This window comes from Lissotriton helveticus, chromosome 6 (assembly GCF_964261635.1).
Source record: "Lissotriton helveticus chromosome 6, aLisHel1.1, whole genome shotgun sequence".
Lineage (NCBI taxonomy): Eukaryota > Metazoa > Chordata > Amphibia > Caudata > Salamandridae > Lissotriton > Lissotriton helveticus.
The window spans coordinates 103,508,431-103,525,149 of record NC_136067.1 but is presented as its reverse complement, the minus strand read 5'-3'; the positions used below and the strand labels follow the sequence as shown (position 1 = coordinate 103,525,149).

The window sequence follows — 16,719 nt, the reverse complement described above, 5'->3', positions numbered from 1 at the left end:
AGGTGCAGTTATTTGCTGTTCCCCCGAGGGAATACGACTGTTTTTACGTGACTTCAAGGGTCACTATGTATTACGAGATTTTGATCCGAGATTGTCTAATGTTCCGCAGCATCTATGGGCGCAAGGTCCAACTGATGTAGGTCTTATGCAAATCACACCCCATCGTGTGACTCTCAAGCCAGGTGTAGTGTTACCACGAATCAGACAGTACAGATTGCCACCTGAGGCTGTAGCAGCCTTATCTAAAATAATTGACGAGCTCATGGCTCAAGGAGTAGTTGTAGAAACTGACTCCAATGTATGTAATTCTCCGATCATTCCAGTCATGAAACGTACTGATCCAAATGCACCCCCAGTATATCGATTAGTGATTGACCTTCGAGAACTCAATAAATGTATTATTCCCCAGTACCCAGTTGTCCCAGATATCTCTTCCCTATTGACAGCCATTGATTCCGAAGCCTCATTTTTTACAGTCATAGACCTCAAGAACGCGTTTTTCAGTGTCCCCATTCATCCAGACAGCCAGTTTCTTTTCGGATTTTGTTTAAATGGAAGGAGCTATATGTTCACACGAGCTCCTCAAGGTTTCACAGAAAGTCCTAGCATTTACAGTCAAGCACTTAAGAGACAACTAGACAACATTCACATGCCAACAGACACTGCCCTGCTCCAGTATGTCGATGATCTACTGATCACAGCCCGTTCTGAACGTGCTTGCGAGCGAGCATCACTTACAGTCTTGTATTTCCTTGCCGAGATGGGGCACAAGGTGTCCCCTTCGAAGCTTCAATTCTGTGTCCAGCAAGTGATCTACTTAGGCCACTTGCTGTCCAAGTGGGGTAGGCAGTTGACACCAGACCGTATCCAGTTAATAACGAGTCTTCCTCAGCCCAAGACCCAGAAGGAGGTACGTGCTTTTATCGGCCTTACTTCTTACTGCAGACAATGGATTCCTCAGTATGCATTTCTAGCTAAACCACTAATACAGTTAACGACACAGGAGGCAGCCGTATCGACTGTCCTCCCTTGGACATCTGAACATACACTTAGTTTCAATGAGTTGAAGAAAGCCTTATGCCAAGCTCCAGTTCTAGCTACACCGAACTACAGTAAGCCTTTTACACTTTTCGTCACAGAACACGAAGGTACAGCATTATCTGTTCTCACACAAGATCAAGCAGGACAATACAAGCCCTGTGCTTATTTTTCGAGCACATTAGATCCTGTAGCCCAGGCTCTGCCTGCGTGCCTCAAGTCAGTTGCAGCCACAGCACTAGCTATCAGACAAAGTGATTCCATAGTATTAGGACATTCCTTGACAGTACAAGTTCCACACTCTGTGGAAGTTCTTTTAAATCGAACACAGACTCAGCACTTGACAATTGCACGTTTAACAGGTTATGAACTGACACTGTTCCAGCCACACATAGAAATCAGACGCTGCAACGTTCTAAATCCTGCTACACTATTACCGTCAGTTAATTCGAATCCTGCCACACATGACTGTGTGGAAGTAGTTAACACCATGACAAAGCCAAGACAAGATCTGACAGATATTCCATTACCAGATCCCGACCTGACACTTTATGTGGATGGTTCATGTATGAGAACAAGTACAGGAGAACTAGTAGCCGCGTATGCAGTGACTACTGACACTGAAGTTATAGAAACACACCGTATTGACACCCTGTCTGCTCAAGCAGCAGAGCTAGTTGCTCTGACACAAGCCTGCATACACGCTAAGAACCTGAAAGTTAATGTTTATACAGATTCACGCTACGCATTCGGAGTTGTACACGACTTCGGAGTGCTCTGGCAGGAGAGAGGTTTCATGACTTCTCATGGAACCAAGATTCAGCATGGTCTCCTTATTCAAGCTCTGTTAGATGCCATACATTTACCGACATCTATTGCTATCATGAAGTGCAAAGCACATACGAAAGTTACTGACATTATTTCTCAAGGTAATGATCTAGCAGATCGCACAGCCAAGCTTACAGCACAGACTCCAGACATTCCAGTTAATCCGACACAGACACATACTCCAGCTCCGACTACCTGTATGACAGTTAAGGACCCTACTCAAGATGTCATAGATATCCAGTCACATGCTACTCCCGAAGAAATCAAGAAATGGTCCGAACAAGGAGGGGTCCAGACAGATCAGGGATGGGTAACGAAGGGTAGAGCCACATGGTTTCTCCCCGACTCTATGGTTCAAGTCATTATCAATACCGCACATAGTCCAGCCCATTTAGGAGAAAAAGCTATGTTAGACAGTATCCAGAACATTTGGTTCAATAAGCATTTACGAGCTGCAGCCAAGCAGAAAGTCCGTACCTGTATGATATGTTGCCAGTTCAATCCAGGTAAAAGTGTCCCGGTGGAACAAGGTGGATTCCAGCCCCCTGACCACCCTTTTGAAGTCCTCCAGATGGATTATATTCAGATGGAGCGATGTCGAGGTTTCAAGTATGTCCTTGTAGTTGTATGCGCTTTGTCCAGGTGGACAGAGGCATATCCAGTTCCAGATTACACAGCCGCGACCACTGCCAAGCAGTTGGTTCGTGAATTCTTCCCCCGTTACGGACTCCCTAGGGTCGTATATTCTGATAACGGCCAGCCATTCTCATCTGAGCTCATGAAACACATCTCCCTGTTGTTAGGGTACCAGTGGAAGTTCCATTGTGTACGCCATCCTGAAGCAGCCGGTCTCGTAGAGAGACATAACCAGACCCTGAAAATCCGCATTGCCAAAATATGTAAAGAGAAAGGTGTGGACTGGTTAGTAGCTCTGCCAGTCGCTCTGTTTTATATGCGCATGGTCGCACATTCCAGATCAGGTCTGTCCCCGTACGAGGTCGTATTCGGCCGCCCCCCTAATATGTGGGGTACACCTAGACCCCGAAGTATTACCGATGTTTCAAGTAATATGCTGACAGATTACCTAGCTTCCTTGATGTCTGCCCTACACTCTTGTCGTTCACAGGTTTCCGCCGCATTTCCAGACAATACCGAGGTGGCACCGCATGACATCGTTCCCGGAAGTTTGGTTCTTGTGAGGAACTTTGATCAATCAAGTCCGCTGGAGCCTCGCTGGAAGGAGCCAAAACAGGTCCTCCTGGCCACCCGTACTGCCGTCAAGCTGGAAGGCAGGAAGGGCTGGGTCCACCTGTCTCACGTGAAAAAGTTTTATGGACTAAAGACTGTTTCCAAGAACATTTCCGAGGATTTTAAGGATTGCCAAAGTACTATTCTTAAGGACTGTCCCGCAAAAGACAATGATACAAATCCCTCCCTGTTAGAGAAAACTCCGCAACAGGAGTATAAGCTAAAATTAAGGTCTAGTAAAATAAGTCAGCCAGTTTGATTGTCTAAGTCCTCCCCTAGGTGAAACGGTTAGACCGGTTTCTGACATGTATAAAATAGACCCCCATAGTGAGAGAGTTAGTCAAAACTCAATCCGATGTATCGTTTTTCTAAGTTTCATATTGTTTTTCAGCCTCATGATTACCTGCACAGGTTATGCATTTTATTTGTGTTTTCCAGTTTCTCATGTAAATAAGTCTTCTATTGTTACAGTAGAGCACACGTTTAGTGATCTGCCTCCTCATGAACTATCTTATCGTCTTGCTATGCGTAATAATTCCTTTATCCGCATGTTACATTATTCACACCAGACCAGCAATGCCACTAATTGTTGGGTGTGTGGTCGACTCCCCCCTTTCCAGACACCGAAGGGAGTTCTGCCACTCTTTCCTTATCCATTTTCACATAACGGTTCATGTGGAGCATGGTCCACGTTAACGTCATCCTCAAATGATATGTCCTTTCTTAACAGTACATGTTTTCCAGACAAGCAAGGTCTTCCCCACAGAACAGGGTTAGATCTAGAAAATGAAGTTTATAATTTAGGTAATTATTCTTCGAATTTCATGGTCCTGAATGTTCAGTCTGATACTACTCCAGACTTACCTGCTATGTTAGTACTACCCGTTAAAGGCGAATTATGTGTCCGAAAGAATGGTTCCGTACATATAGGACATAGTGATTGTACTACTATTGTCAAGTATAGTGACAGTGGGAAATCTATTTTTAAAGCTTCACGTCATTCTTATTTTGTTTGTGGTCAGACCGCATATGTTCGTCTGCCCCTCGATTGGGAGGGAACCTGTTACATTGCCTTCCTACTGCCACCAGATTTTCTAGCCCCACCTGACTATCATAGGAATTCCCACCTAGTACATACTAGACACAAGAGAGACCTCCCGATTGTCGATTATACTGAAACTGCTCTAGAACAATACATAGACATCAATAAAGGTGTCTTTCCCTATTTAGGTACTGTCGTGAATAGTAAACTGATACGTAGATTAACCAGAACACTCGAGGCAGTAGTGATTGAGACTACCTCTGCTCTAGGTAACTTGACCGAAGAGCAATCCTTTATGAGAATTGTCGTGCTCCAGAATCGTCTCGTCCTTGACGTCATACTGGCCGATAGGGGCGGGGCATGTAGAGTCATCGGATCTAGTTGCTGCATTTTCATTCCTAATAACGCGCCGTCTGTTTATTCAGCTATAACCAGACTCCATAAAATTGCCCATATGTTACACCAAGATCCAGGCACCTGGACATGGTCCGGTTGGTTCTGGAATATAATTTCCGCTTGGGGATGGAAAGTGTTGTCCTTTCTAGGTATTGCAGTAGCGATCATATTCAGTTGTTGCCTTTGTATACAATGTGGCCCTGCGATTTGTGGCATTTGTGCTACCTCTTGTATTCCTAGTCCCAAGTCCCGTTCTAAATCCAGTTCCAAGAAAATTCGAGACGAACAAATGATACTGTATGAATTAATAGATGGTATCATGAATATTGATGTTTCCTGATGGAAACGTAGTGACAAGGAGGGAATGTGGAAAAGTAAATTTTGCCATGTTCTGTGTCCCTACGTGTTCCCCATCTTATGTTATGTGTGCATGATTAATATGCATATGTATTCCCCATGTTTGATTAAAGACGCAATTACAGTTGTGTCCATCCCTAGTATGCCAGTTCCCAGTTCTCGTGAATACTACGAATATCAGGCCTATGTAAAGTTACGTTGCCACGTTTCTCAGTGTGCACGTTATTTCATTGTAAAGTCCCCGTTTCTAGGCCTCAAAAGGGCCCGGACACCAGATTCAACTCCTGTCTCCTGAGCCCTCGCTGAGGAGCGATACAGCCCCCACCTGTGTTCCTGACCCTTCACTTACTTCCTGCCTCACAGTGCCCGGTTCAGCCTGGCTCTGCCTGCTAGTCTGCCAAGAGTATGTTATGATTCTAGTTATCAGTCCAGCCCTCCTTCTCTGCATTCCTAAACTACTGAATCGCATCAATAGTTTCCGTCATCGTCTAGCCCTTACATCTCCATGTAAGAGAAATACTGTATTTATGGTCATTTAATATTCTTCATCACGCACTACATGTAGAATAATGCATGCTCCAGTCTTAGAGCCTGTTAGCCTCTCCCCTCCTGACTCTTAGTTTATATCAACATGTTCTCTAAACATCAGATACTAGATATTGTTTGGGCACATGTCGCCCTGACTCTCCAGACTTCAGTCTCTGCTCCTAGTACAGAGTTCATAGCCCCCAGCTTCTCCTAGTAACACGTCATTGTCAGTTTGCGCGCACTATTAGGTTAGAGGTCCCGGCTCCTTAGGTAGCCCCCTCCATGTTTCCGCCCCATTTATGACATATTCTGTTACGTTTACATCACATGTCTATGTATACGCCTCCTGTTACACCCACTTTCACCCTTATCTTTCGCGACTGCTATTGACCACACCCACTGCTCCGCCTATTGTATGTATTGTAGTGCAACTGTTTTAGTATATATGCTTGTGTACTGTTATTAAAGTTAGCGCGCGCTCATCCCAGATCCAGCCCCGGCAGCTGCCGGGCTCTGCCATCCTATTCCTGTGCAGGTTGTCCTGTTCCTGTCCTTTATGCTCGATTAAACCTGCAAACTCCTACTACCTCGAATCTTGACTCTTATTTATTGAGCTATCTGTTATTGCTATGTCCAGTCAAACCTAGATCCGGTATTATTTATTTATATACCACAGTGGTGCCTTTCCTTTGGTGGTTGGATTTTCGGTGTAAACTTTGGGGTCCGGTTTTGGCGCCTGGGTGGCGTGCACGGTGAGAAGTTGGTTCCGGATTATGGCTTAGAGCGAAGTCTCGCTGCTTGACTAACAATGGTCCTTTTGCCACCAGGAGTTATGCATGTGGTCTTTCTGTATGTCCTATTGATGCAGGCGCCATTGATGGCAATTAGAAATCGTTGGTTGGTCCTGGCCGGGACTCTGCTAGTATTGTTTCTACTTCTTCACCTTTCTGGTGCATCAGCGGCCACGAAGCCAAATATACTTCACGGGGCGCTGCTCATACTCATTGGTGGCCATGTTCACACTATGCACAGACTGGAGTGCGGTGTCAGTCATATGGGGCTAACCCGAGGTAGCGAATTTGACATTTATATCTGGTCGCTTCAGTTAAGACATATCCACCCGCGCTTTAGCCAGGGCAGTAGGCGGGGGGTGCTAGGTGCATCTATCAAGTGTATTGTGGCACAGAAAGTGGGGTAACACAGTGTTAGAGCCAATGACGACAGGGTCCGTGACCTTGGCATTCCCTCGTCTTTTACCCGGGGAAAGGGAACACAGTAGCAGAATTTCATACAAGCGGCTATTTACCCCAAGCGCATGTTCCAACTGGCGACGCTTTACTTCCTCCTGATAGGGCTAGTAGGAGGCAGTCAGCTTCACGTGCAGCGACTAGTTTGTGTATATAAGGTATTGGTTTTGCCTTTTCAGCTATAGTGAACCTCCTTATTTGCTGTGCGAAAATTCACCTGGGCTCCTTAAATTATACAATTTACAGATTTGCCCTCAGGGCTTATTCCCGTGGCGCTCAGGAATTGGACGCACGGCTTCACGAACACGATCACGTGTAGTCGGGCTCTCCTGGGCTTGGCCGGAACAGCCTCGTGAACAAACTTGAGTAACCCATAGATTCTCTTGGAGTCCCTCCCAATGTGGGAAGTTGGCCTGATGTATGATATCTCCAATGCTGGGGGCACCCTGGATCAGTCAAAGCAATCCATTATGGTGGTGGGTGTAATTCAACCTTTTAGACAAGCTATCCTAGAGGTAACATGGTCTAAGCGGCCTCCAGGCTAAATGCAAGAGGGCATGTGTAGCCAGCTGTTTTACCACTGCAATTCTGTAATATCAAATGTAGGGACACCACACAAGTCATATATTATGAAATATATGTATTTATCACTAGATTATTCCCCTGTACTCTGTATGAGTATAGTAGCACAAGCGTTTAAACAAAAGCACAGTTTACAGATGATTATTCGGAGGACTGCGTCACGGCAGTAGTTGTAACTTAACCTGGGTGTAGTCTGCTGATGCTTTGTGTAAAGGTGTGTGGTTGGGTCTCAGTGGCATGCTCTGGAGCTCCTATTGTATAGATTATAGGAAGCGCTATCAGCAGTGGGGGCCCCTCCTCATCACTTGGTCATTCACCGGGGGTATGACCTCACGAACCTGGGATGGTCTACACTAATACGGTAGAGGAATATGGACCCGGGGGTAATCTGCAGATTAGTGACAGAGGGGCATTGGTTTTATCAGGCATGTAATGATTCAGGTCAGGATGAAAGGTCACTCTGTGGTTGATGGGGTTCTCCTTTCAGCAGTCGGTTTGGACTTGTTCCTCCTGGACCTACGAGCAGCTCTGCGGAGCAAGGGTTGCAGGTAATCTAGGTAGCGAAGTGGTGGGGGACCCGGACGGCGGGGGTGGCTGCCGGCCGGGCTGTGGCGGAATTACAGGGTGATCCAAAAGCGGAGAGGTGCAGCACTGTACTTCAGCGGGCACATAGGGGTGCCAGAGCCTAACCTGGAACCTCATGGGAGGTCCAGGAACACGTGTCGGCGCCCCAGTAGTCCTTCGGGCGGTTGTGTGCTTGTGCAACCGGGGGTTTGCCTAGATACGCCCCGCAAGGGGCGTGAGTAGAGTTATTACCATAATGGCGCAGCAGATGGGTGGTTCGCCACCATGCCCATTGGCTCATCAGGCGGGCAGGTGGCGAGAATGCGGCCTGCCCTTGGATCGCCCGTAAGATAACCCACCGTGATTACATATGTTGTATGTAATAAACCTGCAGCAACTTTCCCAATCTAACACTGGTGTCTGTGTGTTATTTGCGGGATGTTGGGTATGTTATGGGGCGGGGGTTGTTGTTGACCTGATGTGACTATGCGGCTGCCCGAGGCCACCCTGTGGCCATCAGGAGGGCGGGGTAGTAGTCCCAGAGGGCTTCGCCCGCCTCTCCCCCCTCTACTTCGGTCAGCCACTCCTCCCCGGGCAGGTGGTGCCCGGCTGGAGGGTGGGCAGGCCTGTGACGCGCGTCCGGGGCGGCAAGCATGGCGAGGGGTATATATCCTCCCCTCGCCATTTTACTAGCCTCTTTGCCGCTCCGGACATCGCGCGTCGTGTCACGGGGCACTCTTTTCCCTCCCTACCTCTTACCCTGAGTGTGAGCAAAGGGAGGAGTACCGGGGGGACTTAATGTGTTCTTTTTTCGTTGCAGGCGGAGTTACAGGGCGATCCGGAAGTGGAGAGGTGCAGCACTGTACTTCAGCGGGCACATAGGGGTGCCAGAGCCTAACCTGGAACCTCATGGGATGTCTGGGAACCCGTGTCGGCGCCCCAGTAGTCCTTCGGGTGGTTGTGTGCCTGTGCAACCGGGGGTTTGCCTAGATACGCCCCGCAAGGGGCGTGAGTAGAGTTATTACCATAATGGCGCAGCAGATGGGTGGTTCGCCACCGTGCCCATTGGCTCATCAGGCGGGCAGGTGGCGAGAATGCGGCCTGCCCTTGGATCGCCCGTAAGATAACCCACCGTGAATACATATGTTGTATGTAATAAACCTGCTGCAACTTTCCCAATCTAACACTGTTATTTGCGGGATGTTGGGTATGTTATGGGGCGGGGGTTGTTGTTGACCTGATGTGACTATGGTGAAAGGATGGACACCCTTCCCTCTTGAAATAGTTTCCATATTAGTACTAAATAATCATATGTACGTTGTGTCAGAATGCATGATGTTCCACTGTAATATATGTACCTTAATGAGGACATGTTAGCACAACTATGTACCTACTCGGAGTAGGACTGTCAAGCAACAATTACATTGGAATTCTGTGGCAGTGTGTGATTGTTTTATGAGTCTTAATGAGCTAGTAATCTTGCTTCCTAATGCTAAATCCTACATACATTTAAATCCGATTGTTAAACTGTATGTTTCATAGTATCGTATGTATTTCTTCTATAGACTATAGGTCAGTATGTCAACGTGTAAATAAATCAGTTTGTAAATATTTTGCAAAATGTATTAACTCCTTCGCTGCGGCGGCTATTCCGCCGCAGCGCTAACGGTCGCGGGCGGGCGCGCGGCTCACCTGCGCTGGTGACAGAACCGTTCCGTCACGGCTCGCGGGTGAGCTGTGCTTGTGACGGAACGGTTCCGTCATGGCCCCGCCCGCTTAATGAAACACGCTGCGCAGGCGCGAAATCAGTGCCGCGCAGACGCGGCGGCCGGGCCGTGACGGACCCGTTCCGTCATGAGCACAGCCCACCTGAGGGGCGTGACGGAACGGTTCCGTCAGTAGCATCGAAGGTGTTAAAACCCACATTTATCAGGCATGTTACTTTATTTCGGTGTTGCTGCAGATACAGTGACAAACGTAAGCACATGCTCACAATCTCATGGAACTACACTGAAGCCAAATCTTTTGTCGGAAATGAGTATGCCCTCTCAATTCATAAATTCAGCTCACCGGTTCAGCAGTTGAAAACAAGAGCTGGATGCAACAGGATTTGCTTGTGTGCTTCCTCAGCTGTCTCCTCCCCCCACCCCATTGATGGTTTGTGAATGGCGAAGAATTTGCACACAGGCTCAGGTTGCAGCGCTTCTTGGTCAGAGCGGGGAGCAAAGGGTTAGATGAGTCCAGCCACTGCCTGTCATTTCCTGAGCACGCCGGCTATAGCCACGCCTCCGTAATAACATTAATGATTTGATGAAAAGCTGTGCAAATCCTATTTTATCCTCCGTTCTCCAAAACAGAATGAAGCAAGACATTAAGAAGGAAGCTTCGCCGTGTTTTAGATTCTTAAATAGGCACTGCTGGTTCGCCTCAAGACCTAGATTTAGTATTTTTGATGCTGCTGCTTTTATCCGTCTTCTGCCAGTCTAGCACCTTTAGTTTTGATGTGGACAATACGTGAAAGTTTAATATTTTGCCTTCACTGGGCTTGAACACTAAATACTAGCATCATTTGCTCACGCAAAATAAAAGGCTGCTGTTTTAGGCTTTGTTGTCTTTACCTATGCAGCGTAGTTTAAACAGATAATCTACAGTGTGTTGTAAAAGTGCACGGGCTTTGTGGGGGTATTGGTGACCAGCCTTCTGGTATTTTAGAGGAGGGTCAGTTCGTCTTCATCAGTGGTAAAGTGTGTTTATAGCAAGTGCTATTAAAGATGTAAACACTGAGTACAGGGTCCACGTTTATACAAACAGACGACACTTTCTTATGTGCCAGACCCGAAAAAAAGCCCTGGAGACCACCCATGTCCCTGTACATTGGATCCGAGTAGATTGGCGTAGTGGGTGGGGTGCGGTTTGGTCGCCAGTCAGTGAGGATGGAGGCTGGGGGGGCTAATTGGGGAGAGGGCCTGAGGTTTCAGTGGGGCGGAGTTGGGCTCGCAGTTTGGATGGGTGAGGGAGGTGGGGGGTAGCATGGCTCGGGAGGAGGCGGAAAGGTGATGGGTACGGGGTGGCGTCCTGGGATCCGGGGTTTCAATGGAGGTGGAGGAATGGGGGGGCGGTCGGCGGTGCACGGGAGGAGAGGGGTGCTTGCAGGAGAGACATTACATTATGGGGGTGGTCGCAGCAGGGGCCTTTCATCCTTCTGAGGCTGTTTGGGTTGGGGTGCAGTTCGGCGGGCGATGGGAGGACAGGGCGGGGGTCGGGCACGGTCTGTTCCAGAGTGGGACCACCAAAAAAAAACAAGATACTTGCTGATGTGCATGCAGGTGTCATGGCATGTACATTGGGAAGTCTCTGCACACGACTAGTGATATATGTGCACATGCGTCATGATGCAGGCAGTGATTTTTATTTTACCACTCTAACTTGGCAGATGGCTATTTAAGAATAGTGAATTCAAATGTTAAAAAAACAAAAGCAGTGTGCGTGAAACAAAATTAACAAAAGCATGCTTTGAAGTTAAGTCTATTCCGTAGTTTCGTTTTTAGAACTAAGCATTAAAAAAACAAGAGCAATGAAAGAACAACAAGTAATGGCAGCCTGGTTGGGGAGTGCAGGCGGGGGGCGGGGAGGGAATCCTGTGGGAGGATAGCCTGCACAAGCAGAAACCGTGACCACAAACCAGATAACCAGTGCTGCATGACATAAGCAGTGCTCGTAAAGGAATTTAAACAAGCATTTACAATGCAATGGTTTTGCCTTTGTTAAAGTTAGAGCTATTGGCATTGCTCTTGACATTATTTTTATTTATGTTTTTTTAACATAAATAAATGGCATTGTCATTTACAATGCCAATAGCTTAATCTCTCGCAAATGACAAACACCCACACAGAGCCCCCCACACACACCCACACAGAGCCCCCCACACACCCACCCACACAGAGCCCCCCACACACACAGCCACACAGAGCCCCCCACACACTGCGAGCCCCCCCACACACACTGCGAGCCCCCACACACACTGCGAGCCCCCACACATTGCAGGCAACAGAGGCACGTAAACATCTCTTAGGCGTAAGGCATTCTGAATCATAATTTGAGTAAGCTGAGGTGGGGTTGCTTTTGGAGAATTGTATGCTAGGAATGTCATTCTATTGTAGAAGACAAAGGCCAAAAAAAGAAGAAATAATATTTCAACAACAATAGAAAATGTAAGGGAAATATATTTGGAGTTTCAAGATCATAGTTCTGACCTATAGAGAGAATATTTCAACTAGGAAGTTAAGCTACTTTGTTTAAGGATATCCAATTCCCTAAATTAACACTTTAGAAAATACTGGAATAAATAAAGGAAAATCTGCAGAGCCAGTTGGTTTTCCGGAAAAGATATACTAGTTATTAGAGGAATAATGAGTTACTGTAGTTCAAAAATTATAAACACAATTTGTCTCTCTCTATGTGTATCTATCTATATATATATTTTTTTTGAGAGAGATATATATATTTTGTATTACTAGCATCATAAAAGTATGTTTGGCATTGACTTACTAAAATGTGGAGAAGCGTACAGTCAAGTACACAAAATCGTAGGTTTACACCGATACAAATGACACAAGTCGAGTTGTGCACGTGAAGTGCAGTGTTTTCAAAAGTGTGCTTTGCGACATTCCTAACAAAAAGATAAAGATCTGCCTCAGCAAGAGGGTGGGTGTTGCCCAGGATCCTACATAGAGGTGCCTGTTGCCTACAAAGCCTGGATCATTTCTTGCCTCCTACATGCATTATTTTTATGATTTTTCAGTGATTCCAAGTTTTCCATACATGCTATGAAGCATAGACTGCATAAAATGCGGAACATGGAATTGTTTAGGAAAGGGGTAGAGGATCAAACAATGGAATGGAATTCCTATAAACGACCCTTCGCTTGGGTAAGTAACGCCATAGGCTGGCAGATAAAGTCTCTGTAAATTTTAACCTTTATGAATGTGCAATCCTACAAGTTTAGAAAGTGCACACGTTCTATTGGCTAAAATATGTAATTTGTGAACAAGTAATAATCTCAGCTTTGACATAATTCATGTGAAGTGTGGGTCAGGAAACCAGTGCCATTTGCCCAATATATAGGTCGTAGCTATTGCTTTGCCGAGTTTTCCCTTGTAATCTGCGCTTCGAAATAGTGACTCAGAGAAAGTGAAAGTCAGCTGCCATATTAAACTTGTACATCTCAAAATAGCACTACAGAATACTCACCGGTCTGAGGACTCGCACCACCTCCTTGAGGACCCCCTCCACGTTCCGCACCGAACACAGCACCAGCGTGCAGACCACAGCATCCGCGGAGCCGCTGGCCACCGCCGACATGTCTTCCCCAGACGCCACGAGGAAGCGCGTGAACCGGACGTGGTCATTTTCTTCAACGCTCTTGCCCAGGAAGCGCTCGAAGTCTGGGTTCGGATCCGTGCACGTGACTCGGCATCCTGGCGGGAAAAACTGGAAATTTGTTCCCGTTCCGCTTCCGACCTCCAAAATGTTGAGCTTCCCCCCGGGGCCGGCGAAGTCTAGCATATTGGTGAAAAGAGTCTTCTTGAAGGAATGCATCTTCCGGTTGTAGACGTGGCTAAATGTGGCCAACACGTACGGAAACATCTTATTGGCTAGTGGCTGCCATACTCCTAAGAGAGCCAAGAGGTGCACTGGCAGGGTCAGCAGCATGATGCCCCCCTGAAGGGTGGCTATGAGAAGGCCCATGTTCGGAGCCGAGGGCGCCGCCGCCTCTGAGGTCTGCGCTCTCGAGCTGATGCGTGTCTGAGCTGCGCTGGATTTACTTTGTAGGAATAATGCACACCATATGCACAGATGAGTCCACATTCAGGTTACCGGTATGTTTTTTCGTTACAAACAAGGGTGTTCCATAGCACACAAAGCTGGAATTAATAGTATATATTTTGTACACGATAAATAGATTGCCAATCATGTCCAGAATTATTCCTTTATGCAAGGAAATGTAATTAATTAATTTGTTTTTTTATAAAGAAGTAACGAATAAATAAATATTTGCTACAAGTCGATGCTCTAGAGTGCTTTAGGGTATTGTGCGTTGGGGGTTCTTCAGGAAATGTAGGATAAATATCTCACTGCAGCTCGTAATCTAAAATATGCAAATAACATTAGCGGCGTGCGGTTAGCAGCTGGGATAACGTCCAATTGTGTTATGAATTAGCCATTGGGAAATATTTCAATCATTGTATGCAGTCCCATTTCGCCCAGAAGTTTTTGCGTTTTATTCTCCTGCATCACTGTTATTTGAGGATGGTGTTGTAAGGCAGGGCCGGTGGCATATGCCGGGAGTTTATTAGCCCGTCTTGTACCATGCTGTAATTGTATTGTGCACTGGGTTAATTTCGGCCCGTGGAGTGTACCGTTTTGGGAGCAATAAAATGGCAGTGGATGATCACTATCGTTCTCCAGTGCCTCGTGCGATAGATATGCATGTGGGTGTATCCAATAATGCACGTATTGTGCTTGGGTGCAAAGATAATAAAGCGGCAAGTCTGGGGCCCCGAAACTACCTTGTGTATATGGCAGAGTAAGCTCCTTCCACCCTACCTTGGGTTGTTTGCCTGCCCATGTAGGGGTGGTCATACAGGAGCGCAGTCTTGTGAAAAACTGTTGTGTGAGTGCTGTGGGTATGTTTGTTAATAGAAAAATAAAGCGGGGCAACACCATTTTCTGGATTGCAATTCTGTCGGCTATTGATAGTGGCAATAGGACCCATCTCACAACCTGGCTTTCCAATTTTGTGAGAGCAGTGCCATAGTTTTCACATGTCATCAATTTGGGGTCATGGTGTATTCAAACACCTAATTCAGTGTTTCCCGCGGGCGTGGCTTGGCGCGCGGCAAGATGGCAGTGCTGTAGTGCTGCTCTGCCGGCCACCGCGGAATATCCTGCCCTACCTGAGTCAGCTGCCGAAATTCTGGACGGGGAGCGGTCTACGGACACCTGTCATCGCCGATCGGGCTGACTGCTGGACCTTTTGTGAGGCCGCCGCGCAGAGAGATCGGCGGCACCCAACTGTGACGCCGGAGCCTTGGAAAGTCTGGGACAAAGCCAGCGAGTGCCCTCTTGTTGCTGGCGTCGTAGGCTGCCCCTGCTGCCCTTCTGAGGAGCTAGCGTGAACAACTGTACCCGGTAAGGGGGGGCGCGACTGCTTGTCCCGAAGTCCGAACAGGAGCGGACTTCGAGTTTCGCGATGCAGTGGGGAGCTGGCAGGAATTGGGCTGCAGGGCTACGTTATCGGCCGGCTCCGGTGCCCGCAGTAGGCCGAGAGTAGGCCAGAGACTCCCCGCCTGAACCACGAGCCTTGTGTGCGAGACAGTTGAGTCAGAGACTGCCTGCCTCTGCTGGTGCACATTCTCCCTTGGTGGAAGAGAGCTGTTGGGGTTCGTCAGGGATTGTAGGCGACCCTTGGCCGGAGCAGGAAGGCGGGTGCCGGCTAGGAGGGGGGGTTGGAAAGGCACAAAGAGCGGGAGGGGGGTCGGGAACGGCCACACACTGACAGCGGGAGGGTGAGGGGCGGGAACAGACACACACACACGGACAAAGCAACAAACTAAAAAACAAAGCACTCACCTGGACATCTTCCGGCAGATCTCTTGCTTCCTGCTCTCCACTCCTCCTCCCGATGACGTGGTGGAGGCTCGGCCGGCTGGGCCAATCCCAGCGCGGCCCTGGCTGGAGGCGGACGGCTGCTTCCTTCGGCTGGCCGGCCTGAGGAGAGGGAGGGAGACGGGCTGCCACGGAGCGGGAGGGAGGGGCTATCGAGCGACTTTTGTGCAATGTCCCGAGCAGGAAGGCAGAGGCAGGTGCCGGCAATGCCGGACCAGATTCGGGGGCGTTCCCGGCTTTCGGCTGACGTCGCGTGACGTCGGCAAAAGCCAAAGAATGTCGGGAACGCCCCCGAATCTGGTCCGGCATTGACGGACAGGCCCCTCGTCCAATGGCTAGGCTCCATTTATGGAGCCAGCCAATGAATGACGAGGGCCGAACCAAAGCCACACTACAGTTCTCATCAGGATTTCGCCTGCGCGAAAAAGATGCGCAGAGCGCATCTTTTCGCCAGGCTAAACCTAAAAACGGGTAGAAAGCAACGTTAACGGGCAGACCGCGAGGTATGTAGGAGCCGGCTGCAGACAGGGCAGAGGTACACACACAAAGGCTCTGCAGGGACAAGTATGTAAGAGAGGATGTACATGGACAATTGGACATACGGTCTGTGGAGACAGACTCCGAAGGACACGAGGTGTGCAAACTACGGGTTTGCAGGGTCCCCGGACACGTAAAGGAGGGCTCTGCACAGACACTGCAGAGACCGGCCCTCTGTAGAATACTGTATGTGAATGAGCTCTGCAGGACCGCGGGGCATGTAATGGAGCCTGTGATGCAGGGTGCGGGGTGTGTAAAGGGATGCTCCGCGTGCAGATGAGGCACAGAACAGAGATGTAAGGTGGAGGCGAGCGGAATGTAAAGAGGCTCCGAAGCAGAGACATCGGTTAATTGAAGAAGAGACCAGCGTGGGCCGAGAGCAGAGGCTTGGGTGCCCTGGGTCTGTAAAGGAGGCGTGGATCATATGGTGTATGTAATGGGGGGGTCTCTGCTGGGACGTGAGGTGTGTAAATGAAGCTCTGGTGTTCATGAGGTGGGTAAAGTGAGGCTTGGCGGAGCCTCGAAGTGTGTAAGGACTCGGCAATAGGAGACTCCGGCAGAGAGAAAGAGAAGAACGAGGGAGATAAAACTGCGCAGTCAGAGTGGCCGCATATGAAAACAAGCAGTGACCGGAAGTAGAAAAAGAAGTTCTCGCAAACGAAGATAATAAATGTCACACATTTG

At 48.2% G+C, this 16,719-nt stretch overlaps 1 pseudogene; it reads right to left on the bottom strand.

Annotated features, from left to right (window-relative positions):
* Positions 1–12,071: 12,071 nt before the first annotated feature.
* LOC144761238 (thiol S-methyltransferase TMT1B pseudogene) lies at positions 12,072–13,578 on the bottom strand (annotated as a pseudogene).
* Between the last annotated feature and the right edge of the window lie 3,141 nt (positions 13,579–16,719).